The 13495-nt window shown below is 37.2% G+C and overlaps 1 protein-coding gene across 3 annotated transcripts in view; it reads right to left on the reverse strand.

Moving 5' to 3' along the window:
• Window positions 1-13495, reverse strand: part of peak1 (pseudopodium-enriched atypical kinase 1) — a 100690-nt gene that overhangs the window by 55612 nt on the left and 31583 nt on the right. Inside the window, exon 1 of one of the 3 annotated variants that reach the window (XM_015040185.1) lies at window positions 1544-1620. The exons of the other annotated variants lie outside the window; for them this stretch is intronic. The gene's annotated coding sequence lies outside the window, so the exon portion shown is untranslated. Of the gene's footprint in view, window positions 1-1543; window positions 1621-13495 lie in introns of those variants that run through there. 3 annotated transcript variants of the gene reach the window in all.

Genomic DNA, 13495 nt, shown 5'->3' on the forward strand with positions numbered 1-13495 from the left:
GTCACGCAAGACGACATATATATAAAACCTACACAAAAATGTGTATCCTCACTCACATATATATATATATATATATATATATATATATATATATATATATAAACAGATGTTCAATTGACAATGACATAGTGAGCAGTTTTGAAATGTGGTAGGCATCACAAGTGTATGTCGATTTTTCCCTCTTAGAGCTAAAATAAAAGACTGGCGTGATAAAACCCGTGTACACTGATAAAATTCTATGTATGCTGAAAGAAAGGAAAGTAAACCTTGAATAAACTCCCTGTCTGCAAGTTTTTTGCCAGTGGGAGCCCAAGTCAGCCATGCCGAAACATCTTCAATTCTAGAAATTTTCATGAGCAGCAGGTTTTCGCTAAAATTGTAAGTGTTTTTCATCCTTTGCAATGTCTTCAAAAAGAGAGAGAGAGGCTGTACTGGCTGTTGCTTCTTCCTGCCTGACTGTGTCATATGGCCTGCTCTGGGTTCTGCTATATTTCGCAAGTGATCTTTAGAAACAAATCATAAAGCCAGGCTTGTTGTAGGTGATAAGTTGACAGAACATTATTGGGTATCGCTCCCCTGGAATCGATCATTACGATTTCTGACCTCAAGACCTTTGCTGCATGTCTTCCTCCCTTCCCTCTTCGGCCATTTCCTGTCTGGTAATAAAGGCCACAAGTGCCAATGAAATAAATTAAAAAATAAAGGAGATAAAACTCCTTATTAGGGCATCAATATTATTAGTGAAACTGTAACATTTCTGTGCTTTAAACACTTCCAGTTGTGTTCACGGATAAAGTATCAACAAATAATCTGCTTTGGTACGAAACTGTCTTCCACTTTCCAAAGTGTAAAGTTAGAATTTACTAAGACTGTAGAAAGTCATATTAATATTAATGTTCTCCACAGACAGTAGAAAAAATGTGCAGAAAATGTCAAAAAGAGACTGAAGGAAAATAATAATTCCTGTGACAAAACAGTGCTTTGCTACTGAGCCTTTCTGAAGAATACGCTGCTCTGAGATACATTCAGTAATATCAATATTATTCATATAAAACCAAATTAGAAAAGCTGCTAAACAGCCATGTGTGGATCTCAGGATAAACTATTTTCTGAGCAATAAAAAACAAAATGTTTTTTTGTTTTTTTTTGCTGCCTAAAAGTGACACTTTGAACAAATATTTAAACTCCAGCTTCTCTGTGCATGAGGTGCGCTCATTAAAATGTGAGCCAGCTTGTCCAACGCAAACACATCCTGTTAAATTAAAGGGAGTCCCATCAGTGTCAAGTGTCCCTCGTCTAATCCTCTGACAGAGGTGATGCGGGTTATCAGGCCTACCACTCCACCTCTGCTGCTTCTCGCACTGTCCCCGTCCTCCAAAACTCAAGGAAATTTCTCTGGGAATCTCTTAAAACCTTGTGTGATCGTTACGCCTGCGAGCCCACGTGGCCCTGCAAGAAAGCCCCCGGGGGCAACAGTTGGCGGAGGCTCGGCAGACGAGAAACGAACATAAACGGCGACGCAAACTGGAAGCACACTACTCACGGAGCGCTGGTGTGAATCCGGTCTGCGGTCAGGCGGATGAATGAGCCACATGAAAAGCCTGGTGGGGAAGAAGCCGGAGCATGAATGAGAGGAGGAGACGGAGGCGGAGCTTAAGAGCAACGCGACGACGAAGGGAGGGAACGAGCGTGGAGCGAGACAGGCACGGAAAATTGTTGGGAGAAAGAAAAAAACACTAAGGCAAGTTTTGTTTTAGGGATAAAACAGTAGAAAAACTTAAAAGATAAAGCTGGAAAGAGAAAAAGCATAAGATGAAGTTAGCTAGACATGACACAGAATTCCCTTCCTGGTAGTAATTATAGCTCACGCTCAATCCCAGTGTCCACCGAACTCCTTTAGCAGTCACCGGGGCTTGTTAACAACTCATGTTGCACAGAGGGGATTAAAAAAAGACTTAAAAAAAAACCCTGAAAGAATGAGCCTAAGAGCAATCCTCCCAGCAGAACTGAAGTCCCAAAGAGCCCTATCAGTTCCATGATGCCTGTTAACCATACATCTCAGGCACGGAGAGTCCAGCAGCTGTCCGCCTGCCAGTGATATGGATTAAAGCACAAGAAGCTCCTAGTCGGCCTAATGCTGATTTAATAGACGTGTCAGCAGCCAAACGGTTTGTTAAATACAGAGTCTAGACAGAGAATGTGACCCGGTATGTCTCTGACGAGGTGCCTGGAAGAAAAATTAAACAAGTGAAGTAAAGTATTTTATCAGAACTGAAGGATGTTTGATTGATGTTTGGAGTGAGCTAACAAAGAGTAAAAAAAGCAGAGGGAAATAAATTCTGTGATTTTATGGGGGGCATCACAACCAGGTATCTTTTATAGCCAAGTCATATTTTCTTACTATGACTTTTGCCGGATGATAAATTGCCCCAGAACTTATAGAGATAAATGATAAAATTGTTTTGAGAACTTTTTCAAGTAATATAATAGTAATAACATAAAAACGCACAAACACATTCTCAAAGATCAACATGAAATTCTAATGAACATTTAAACACTGGAATTTAGAGGCATTTGGTATATCCAAAATAAATAAAGAAAAAAACAGAAACAACAAATAAAATAAATTATGAAGACAAAATTATCTAAAAACAAACAAACAAAAAAAAGGGATAGTTAAGACTAAAACACCAGACTGAAGACTTTTATCATTTGGTTTTTGGTAAGAGAGGGAAAAAAGAGAAAACTGATAAGTCAAGCAAATGAACTTATTGAGTTTCTTTTAGTTTATCATGCGATTAATTGATTGATTGTTTATTGTGACACGCCTACTTACAAGCACTGGATCTGTGAGATTTTTTTATTTTTTTTATTTTTTACTTGATTCACTTTATAATAATTGATCAAAGTAGATTGTATCTTTTATTTTATGGTAAACCATTTTGTTTTTATAGGATTCCCTTTCTGGAAGTGATTATAATGCAATTGCTTATTGCGACAGGATTAGCTAATTAATTAATAATTCAATAGTTTTCATGAATTGAGTTGAATTCAAGACTTAAAATTTGCAGCTCCAACAGAAAAATCACCCAATGCAGCCGTTTCATGCAGCAAAATTGTGGCTTTTTTTGTAGGTCTATCACATAAAATCCCCACTAAAGTTAAATTATTATCATTGTTTGTTGTTCTAATGTGACTAAATATAAAAAAGAAAAAAGTACATAGCAAATCTCTGTGAAATGTCCTTAAGTGAATACCATCAAGATAACCCTTAGGGTGTCAGGAACCTAAGAGCCAACACATACAAGCTCAGTCTAAACAAAACCAATCTTTTTTTTTTTTGTTTTGGTTTTTTCCCCACAGATGGTTTGATGGTTAAGTTTCCACTGCTGCCTCCACAGTTCATCACTTCTGTGAGACTTTAAAGACTTTCGGTAAATCAAAATGTTCGCTCTCTTTCCAATCGAAACAAGCCAGAGGAATTCTCACTGAAACACTCAAAACATGTTGAAGACAAAGACGACTGATGGATACCAGCTTCTCTGGTGTTTAGTCTCGGCGCCACCTTGGCAGTTCATTTCACTTTAAGCAGGGCGTTTTTCTGGAGGTGGTATGCGTGCAGACGTGACAGCAGTGGGCGGTTGACCTGCTCTGGGGTAAGCGCCCCCCCCAATCACCTGACATCTGGCTTTTTTTTTTACACAGCAGGGTCGATATTAAAATAAAGAGTCAGGTCACAGTAGGTGGAAGGGCCACACAAGGTCAACGTGCAAAAAAACAAAAAAAAAACCAAACAAACAGCAGCAACTTCTGCAATGATGTCGACTTTTTATCAGGGCTTAAGTGGAAATGAAATATCCACTTAATATCCTGCATTTTAAATGTTGCTGTGGGCATAAAAGACAAAAAACAAAACAAAAAAAATAACACAAAAAACAGCAAAGAAGCAGAAAAAAACCAGGGTTAAATCAAAGTAAGAGGCTGAGTGCAACGCCTTGACGTCTGTCAGTGCTTAGCCGTCTTAATGAAAAACAGACACTTTACAGAAGCAAATGTTTTCTGGGAGATGGATTAGAACAACACAGATACTTTGTAGGCCTTGTGGTGACTGATGCTTGTCCTTCTCTGGGATCGGATGAAAGATAAATCCTTGAACTCATTCTCATTTTAATCACCCCATTTGACTGGAAGACTAAGTGATAATAAGGGGGCTTTCCTTCCAGATGATGATTTCCAAATGGAGCTACTTGTTAGAGAAAGGCCAGACCCAAACAGGCCCGTATGGGCTTAATGTGTTCTGTTGTGGTTTTATGACACCAGCACAAAAAAGTGAATAATTATGCAGTGGAAATAATAGAATATGTTGTTTTTAAAATGCATTGTTCTTGCAGCATCACCTTGCAGTTGCAGGCATTGGTAGATTGGCAGTATTTTACTATGTTCAGATTATGAATTGCGTGGTGCTCAGATTGCTCCTCAACTTTGACAGAAAAAATAGTTGATATTTCTCCTGAAAACCAGCATAGTTGTCTAATTATGACCTGCTTGTTTATCTTCAAGTGGCCAGGATCTAGAGATTGGTGCTGTTTTATTGTTTTCAGAGGCTACCTGAGTTTTCCAGTCTTTAGTGAGTCAGCTGCTACAAACCACATGTTACCACACATAATGTCAGATTGCTTCTGGGAAAAATGCCTGTGGTTAGGCACCATTATATACGGCCAACCTGCCCATTATGGTTCACCCCTCTTTCATTTGTGAATGTGAGCTCTGTGTTTGTATGCGAATCAAAACTTCATGCATAACTATTCCTATCATCTGTGCGCTCACACACAAACACACACACTCACGGAAAACACAACCACATCCTCCACTTGAACTTGTTTTTCATCACATATGTGTGGACATCATGGAGAATCTGTGGAGGAAACTAAAGATTAGGGTGATGACAACGAGGCCCTCCAACCTCAAATACCAGTGAAAACATGCAAAAAGCTGGTCAGGTATTATTCAAATTTGATTTAATGCCAATGAGAATTTTTCTGTTCATAACTGAAAAGGTTTTATTTATTTTTTTAGCATGCAGCATTTTATAGCATGTAAGTAAAAACATAATGGCAATAGCGTCAATATCGGCCGGGGTTAGTCATTTTCCCCATATATATTGACGTCAGTCCCGTAAATTAATCCAGGGCGATATTAGTCCAGGGATCATGCTAATTTTCACATCGCTGCATCCACAAAAAAATGTCACATTAAATTTTCAAACTGATAATCATTTTACTACATTTTAACAGCAACAAACTTCTTGGTGGAGCCAATCTAAATTGGATTTTTTTTTTTAATTGGTAGTGAATGAGATTGTTTGGGCTGCAGAATTTTCAATTTCTGTAATGCAACCTGCTCTGCATGCTTTGTTCAGTCTGCTCCTAGCTTAGGGGAAGACGGAGCGAAAAAAATTCATAAAATGTTATCAGGCAAAAATCTGATTCGACATGACTCAAAAAATACACACTTTTATTACAATGTATACACCATAGCAGTGCCAGTATGCCTTTGACTCCCTGTGAAAACATTAAGAGCTTTTAGGATTTAAATCGCTGCTGCTATGAGAATAACTCAACAGGTGAGTGTGAGTTTCAATGAAATGGAAGAATGTTAAAGCAATCCATTTCTAGCTCCAGTGGAGAAAGGAGATGATAAACAAAAACGGTTCAGTTTCTTGGCCTGCTTGTGTCCCTGGTTGGTGCTTTTCTTCTTCAGTTCTGCCACCGAGTCAGCTGACGTTCGTTCTGTTATGGGTGGACACAGTGGACGACAGCATGTCTTTTACTTTTATTTTGTCAGGGAGGGGAAACCCCCCCCCCACAAGCAGTAGAAAATACAAAAATTCAAATCCATCTCCTGTAAATCCATTAAATATCGTCTTTGGTTTCAAAAAATGATCTTTTCTTTTTAATAAAACTCGGAGACCATCCACAAAACTATCACAATGAGCTGAAACAGCTGAATAGACAACAGTGGATTAAAACTCAAACAGCACAAAAGTCTCAAGTCCCCCGCTATTATTATCCCTATCAGTTTGCAGCATTCTGCTGCTTTTTAAATCTGCCCTTCTTTTTCAGCTGCATGGCATGCAATTATTAACGAGATCAAAGCGAATGAAAGGGCTTCTGCGTCAGCGAGGTTGAGCTCGGGGAGCCGACTGACACTAAGTGATAACGGCAAAGCACTGGATTGTTTTTGCCTCTGCATGCAGTGCCATGCACGCGAAATACGAGCTTTGTAGCTGCTAACTAAGAGTTGCTGTCAGTTGTTATCTGGGGTAGTAATTCAAATACAGCATGAAAATGCTAACTATGAAATAAAAAGAATTAAGTAAGCTGAAAAAAAATAAGGTTAGAGACATGGATATGATTCTGGCTTTTGGAAACAGGTTTATCCTCTAAACACCACACTGCACTGAACAGCAATACCACCAATCCGAGGTAATCAGCTGGCTTATTGATGAACCCTTCTCTTTAATTTTGGGTGATTGATAATCAGCCGATACTTACATACGTTGCATAAACACAAAACAAGTGATTTTAATGTTGATTCAATTTTTTAAAATTCTTTAGAAACTTTTAAAAAACAGTGTCTGGTTTTGTGATAACCTCACACGCCAAGAGGAAAGAGGCTTAGCTTGCGATGCTATCTCAAAGCTCTCTGCTAAAAAAATTAAGAAAATATATGTATATATTTTTCCCATATTTATTTACCCAATAAATGCAACTGAGTACAAATTAGTAAATATGATGAAAAGTTGTCATTTTATGTTGAAAGTTTAAGACAGTTTAGGACTTGCTCTTGCAAGTCTTAAACTGCTGCTTTTCTAACCTCCTGTGAAACCAAGCTGTGCTGCACTGTTACCACTTTACCCTATACAATTAATATACAAGTGTCCAGTTTCTGCCATACGTTTAATTGCCTCCTCCATTACAATATGCCATTGTTAATATTTTTCCTACCATCTCATAAAAATGTTTTCCTGCTGCATTACTGTCTAATAGTAATATCAGCGTTGGATTTAAATGTTATATCAGCTCTTACAGCAGCACAGCTTAGCTAAAACCATCCCTAAGGTGGCTTACTAATGTAAAATTGCTTCATAAAAACAGTTAAAAGTAATATTTTTAAAATGTACTTCAAAAGGAGTTCTACGTGGGAATCACTTGTCCTGATATGAAACATATATGACTTGTGTTTAAAGGGTAATAAAACTTACAAGAGCTGGAGCTTGTAATTCTTAAGAAGATGAAGTGATATAAGATAACCGCTTCAGATGGCCATTTGGGCCTGTTTGGCAGGAAGAGGGGCAGAAAAAGCCCTTTCCTACCCATAAGCAGGGCAAAGGACAGCAATAGAAACAGAATGACGACAGATCAGCTTCGACACGTTTTGGAGCCAGAGGAGGGCATCGCGTCATAAAATATTCAGTCCAGACAGATATATGATAGCCTAACTAGATCACAGAGAGTAAAGCGGTGAGAATGATAAAATGGAGCAAAATTAATCTGAGTGTACAATTCTGACTCACAGTTCAGGTATGCTTACATGGAGCCAGGCTTGAAAAACCATTATCTAGCAGGGCAACCGTGTCTGGCTCCCTTTGGAGAACAACATGGAGCTCTAAAGTCTGAACTACAAGTTTGAAAAGTACAAAGACGTACAAGGAGGATTTGAATAATTGACATCCAGGATCAGGATGTTTTGGGTCAAATTACCTACATTTTTATCTCTTACGCTTGTTTTTTTTAAAATCACAAGTGAAAAAAGTGAAACTTCACAAGTTTTCCTCTGTCATTAAATGTACAAAAGCTGCAAATATAAAAATGTTAGTTTTCAAAGATCAAATAATGGATTTTTAATTGTTGCTCAAATATTGACCATCAATAATGAGAGTACTACAGGTCAAATGGCTGAAAAACACCCACTAAACTTTTCCCTTGGTAAAAAAAAAACAACAACAATTTGGCTATTAGAAATATACGTGAAATACTGTAAAACAGCTGTGAGAAACAGAAACACTACAAGTGTTTCTGTTACAAATAAGTGCAAAAGTTAGTTGCTATTCCACAAAGTCAAAAAAAAAACACAATTTCAAAATTGTAATGTTTCCATTAAACAAAAACTGCAATTAAAATCACACATGAATAAGCTTGTTCACATGATAAGTCATTAAAAAACACATCGTGTCGTCATCTTCCTACCACTTTTTTGTCTCCTTTGTCATTTCTGCCAGTAGTAACATCTGGTTGTTGATCATGCGACTCGTTTGATGCAAAAAAAAAAAGGTTCCGTTGAAGTTTTGCAAAATACAGTAATTTCGATACAGCCAAAAAAATCCCACCTCATCCTAGCGTCAACATTTTTTATTAACAAACAAGAGTTTTTGGGGTTTTTTTAATTCCCATGTTTACATTTAGCAAATTTATTTTCGTAATTCCAAATTGCTCAATTATATGGTCGATAGAAATGCAGCTACAGGTACCATGGAAACGCCTTTATGAAAATAATGCTGATTTAAACTGAAGCTGGACAATCGTCTGTTATGTCTGTAGCTGACCGCAGGCTGAATACCGCATGAAACAATGGTATTTTTAATAAACGTTATCATATCACAATAATCTAATAATTTATCTTCAATTTGTCCCATTAAAAATATCAAGTGATATTAAGATGTGAAACTGATTAGACCTGGAGAGGTATGAATAAAGTACGCAGCAAACATTTACAAAGTACTGCAAGTCCCACAAACACAGTACAGGAAACCAAAACTGTGATAGTGATGAAAAACTTAACGGTCGTACTCTGTCTTTGTGTAAGCTGTCGAACATCCAGAGAGGTTCACTGGAAGGGGATCCTCTATCATGATCAACATCCATGACAAGGACAAAGTTTTGAGAGCAGCGAATGCCAAAAGCAGAGACAATAAGTTCCTATAAACAGACCAGGGGAGAAGTGAACAAAAACAAGGGATGACAGGAAAGGGAGAATGGGGCTGTGATTGTTAAGCAGAAAATAATGTCTCTGCCCTGCCTGCTCATACTGTCCTCCTTCTTTGGGCTGACTGCTGCATGTCTCTAAAAGCCTCTGTTAGTCTGAAAAAGAACTGTTAAAAGTCCTCTGAGGTAGATGGTGGGGGGAAAAAAAGTGCAGACACGGGAGAAGACGAAAAAGCCAGACAGCATGCATTTTATAAGAGCGCCAAAAATCAGAAGGAAAGAAGAAACTCTCTCTACGTTAACCGACATTATCAAGTTCAAGGTGGACTGTGAAGATGTGCATGTCTAGGTCCTCAATTATAAAGCTGCTTGAAAACAAATACAGCCACAGGAAGCAAAACAAAAACATGCAGCATTAGGACTAGGCTGCTTACTATAAATTAATATTGTTCCTACAGTTTAAAGTGAGATGTTAGAGAAAGTGCCAGAGAGATGGGTGTGTCCTCCAGCTGTTTAGAGGGATGGAGTTCTGCCCCTTCCCCACTTGTTGCTGCATACTGTTGGCCAGGTAACTGAAAGAAGACCAATACCCTTTCTTTTGCATAGAAGAAAAACAAATTCAGCTGTCCTGAATCATTTATGGTTGCAAAAATGGCAATTTGCACAAATTTGCATGGCAGCCATGTTGGAGTCTGATGTATAAGTTGATGAGATTTTTATCTTTCTCACATCCTTGTTATTTTGTCAACTCAAAATGTTTAATTTTTTGTTCAAACAAGCAGTGCATATTGAAAAAATAATATGCTCTGTCCCTTTTAATTATTACTTTTTTTTGATAAAACACTACAAATTGAGATCCAACTCTACTGGGAAACCTGTCTTAACAATATGATCATATTTGGGGAAAAAGAAACATTTTATGTTCCAACAAGTTTGCAAACCACTGTTATTAAATTATTCTTTAACAATAAACTGTTATAAATTTACGTTTCAGCAGCAATAGGAGTACGATGGCTTTTCTTTTTTTAAATAAAAACCAAGTTGCTAATGTTATATGTTTGCATTAAAATTTTTGGTATATATACTGTAAATCAATGCCAATTTTACTGGAGGTTATACTATAAATCATACATTCTTGAAACATATCTTGATCAATACATCTATTATTTAAATTAATCAATTAATTTCATTAAAGTTTCATTTAACAAACTGTAGCAGTAGCCGTAAAATCTGGTTCCACTGTTCTTTTAAAGGTTAAAAACCATAAAACTACTCGGTTTTCCATGGAGCGAATTCAAAGACTAAAGGCGGTACATTTATGCTTCAGCAGTTCCACACAAACCTTCTGGGTAGCAAAAAGAAAACATGCACCTTTGCTTTCCTGTGAAGTGCTGAGAAAACACCAACATAACCTGAGGCATCTCCTTGCATCTAATGTATATGCTACCTGAGTGCAATTGTTTAAAAAAATAAAATAAAATAAATAAATTAAAAAAAAAAAAAGCTGTTCTGATCCTTCGTCTGCACCGGAAGCCTTTCATTCAGGAAAAACAGATTGCATGAAACAGGGAAAGTTGGTGGTAAAAAAAAAAACAATCTCAAGATAGTGCTGAGTAATCCGACCATGGATTAGGACTGAAACAATTAATCGTCATTAATTGATTATTGAAATAATCATCAACTATTATAGAAATTGATCACTAGTTAACTCGTTAACAGACTCAAAATAAAGGTTATTTGCTTAAAAATAAAAATATTCAGAGTTTTAATTTAGCCAAAAATGTACCAATTATATACATATATTTCACATTTAAGATAAAAATGCCTTCGTAAAACATATATTTAACCCAAAACTCCTGAAGTGGCTAAAGAAATGCTATTGCATTTTAGGAAATAAAATGCTTATTTTCTTATTTAAAAATATATTTGAATTCGTCGTTTATTTCCATTTTCTAATCAAACACTGAACTGAAAAGACTTAATATTTCAATGAAAAAATCTGCAAAATGTGACAAATTTTTTATCCGAATAAACGATTAATCGTCAGAATACTAAATAAATGATCGATCAATGAAATATTTGTTACTTGCAGCCCTGCCGGGGATGACAGACAGATCTGCTTTCACTCTGTTTAATAGGAATCCCATAAATAGGAGAAAGAAAAAATCTGCCGGTAGTGCGAAAAAAAAAAATCTGGGTAGGGAATATCAAGCGTATTGCTCTTTTATATACTTCAACTCTCTTGATCGGTGCAATAGAAGTGATGAGGTAGTCATTAAAACACAGCAAGATGGTGAAGTCCATCAGCACCGCGAGTGATGCATAGAAATGAATTCATTAGAAACGTGAACACAGGCATTCCCCGCTGAGTTTTACAGCCTTGTGTTGCTCTTCTATTTTTAGGATGTCAGTCCTAAATTAGCTCTTTGAAGTCTAATCCGTAATAGACACCAGGAACCAAATACTGCTGGAAGTGAATTTCTTCACTACTCAGCATGAAAGCGGGACCCTGAATGCGAATATGGATGTTAAATTTCAGAGTGAAGATTTCAGATGAGCCCGATACGGTTAGGGATGTCTTGGAAATCACAAAGACAGAAAAAAAAAAAAAAGGAACATGAAAGTGTGATTTCTCATTTATGTTGTGAACGTAAGTGGATTCTCAAAACACGGCAAGTTCTTTACACCTTAAAGGTTGATGTATAATGGTTGTTAAAATCCCCATTGGTAGCAATAAGACTTATGTAACTAATTACTAATTACTCCCATTTTCTGTTGTGTCTCTTTTGGGAGAAGACAGTGATCCGACAAATCAGAGAGCCCACCGCCATGTTTTTAAGTTAAAAAATGTTTAAAGTTAACATAAAATTTGAAAATATCACTTGATAGTTATGTGTTATTGGAAGACTGGAAGATTAATTCCTAAATACCAACTAAAATCTTAAAAAAGGCAATAATTAAAAAAAAAAAACTTAAGTAAATAAACAATGCCAAGCCTGGTGGGGGGACAAGTAAACCCTGGTGGCCCGGCAGGCTGATAATACACTGAGGGAAACCCTGCAATATATGAAATGAAAAGATGGAAAGAAAATAGAATGGTGGCCCCACTGGGAGTGTTGCTTAGATTTGCTTCCAAATTACAAATCTTGACTAGGTCTTCAAGGTAAGTACACATCCAGTTGGGTTTGTACTTTTGCTAGTAAGAACCCAAAAGAACACAAAATGCAATATCCCTTAAATATGAAAACAACCAATTTAATCACAGTGCAACTTTTTTAACATATGCCTCTAAAACTAACTTTGTTCACATGAAATTAGCTACCATCATACAATCCAGATTCCCTCTTCTGGTTCAACACCCGCTGGATCGTCTCTGCCACTAATTTTTTAATCTATTTTAAACCCAATTGTGTTTTGGGTTTTAAAAGTGCTGCAAAACCCCTCGGCAGGTCATGCTTCACTCCCCTCCGACAAACCTCGCACATCTATGCCATCCTGCTAAAAAGTATTTCAACTCCACCAACCATGCATTCCATCAACAGCTGAGCTTGTGGGAAACGTGCAGCAACAGAACATCACAACGCTGCCAGAACCACAGATCGGGCGATGAAGGCCTTAGGAGAAATATCGTGTTGCAACATGACAGGTTTTGGGCATCTATCATAATGATGCGTCAGACTGCTGTGAATTTTACCACGTTGCATTGTTTTGATGAACGAAAAAGACCTGCACAGCATCGTGTTGCCAGGCCACATCTGAAACTGATTTTTATTTGGGTAAGATATAAACTCAACGTACATCAAAGCTTCGTAGGAACTGTGCAGACAAAGGCAAAGCGGTGTAGTCGACAGGATGTTTCAATAAATGCTTTATAGCACAGAGACGGCCCTTGTAAAAGTGTTCAATGACATCCATATAAATACAGACTGTGGGAGAACCACAGTGCTGGTTCTGTTGGACCTCAGCGCAGCTTTCAACACTGTTGACCACGACATTTCACTGAATCGACTGGAGAGTTGGGTCGTACTCTCCGACCCAACTCGAATTCAGTTGAATCTTTATGTAAGATTCAACTGGTTTGAATCTTACATAAAGAACAGGGATTTCTTTGTTTCAGTCGGAAACTTCTCATCATTAGTTTTGATGTCTTCGATGTTTTTAATGTTTTTATCTATTTATTAATTTCCTTTTATTTCTCTTTCTATAACCCCCCCGTAAAACATCCCAGTTAAACAACGTTTAACTAAAGTCCTACGGGGTTTAGAGTCCCAGTTGACGGCGTTTCAACTAAAAACCTAGAGGTTGGAGTCCTTGTCAAACGGTGTTTTTGACTAAAGTCCCAGAGGGTTAGAGCCCCAGTTAAACGACATTTAACTGAAGTCCTAAAAGGGGTGCGGGTTTTAATGTTTTTATCTTTTTTAATCTTTTTCAAAATGTCTTTCTCTTTCTCACGGTTTATTCAATGTCACATGCTGTTTTTATTTTAATTATGTGAAGAACTTTGAAATGCC

This window comes from Poecilia latipinna, unplaced genomic scaffold, assembly GCF_001443285.1.
Source record: "Poecilia latipinna isolate Pla-1442-1.1 unplaced genomic scaffold, P_latipinna-1.0 Scaffold499, whole genome shotgun sequence".
Classification (NCBI taxonomy): domain Eukaryota; kingdom Metazoa; phylum Chordata; class Actinopteri; order Cyprinodontiformes; family Poeciliidae; genus Poecilia; species Poecilia latipinna.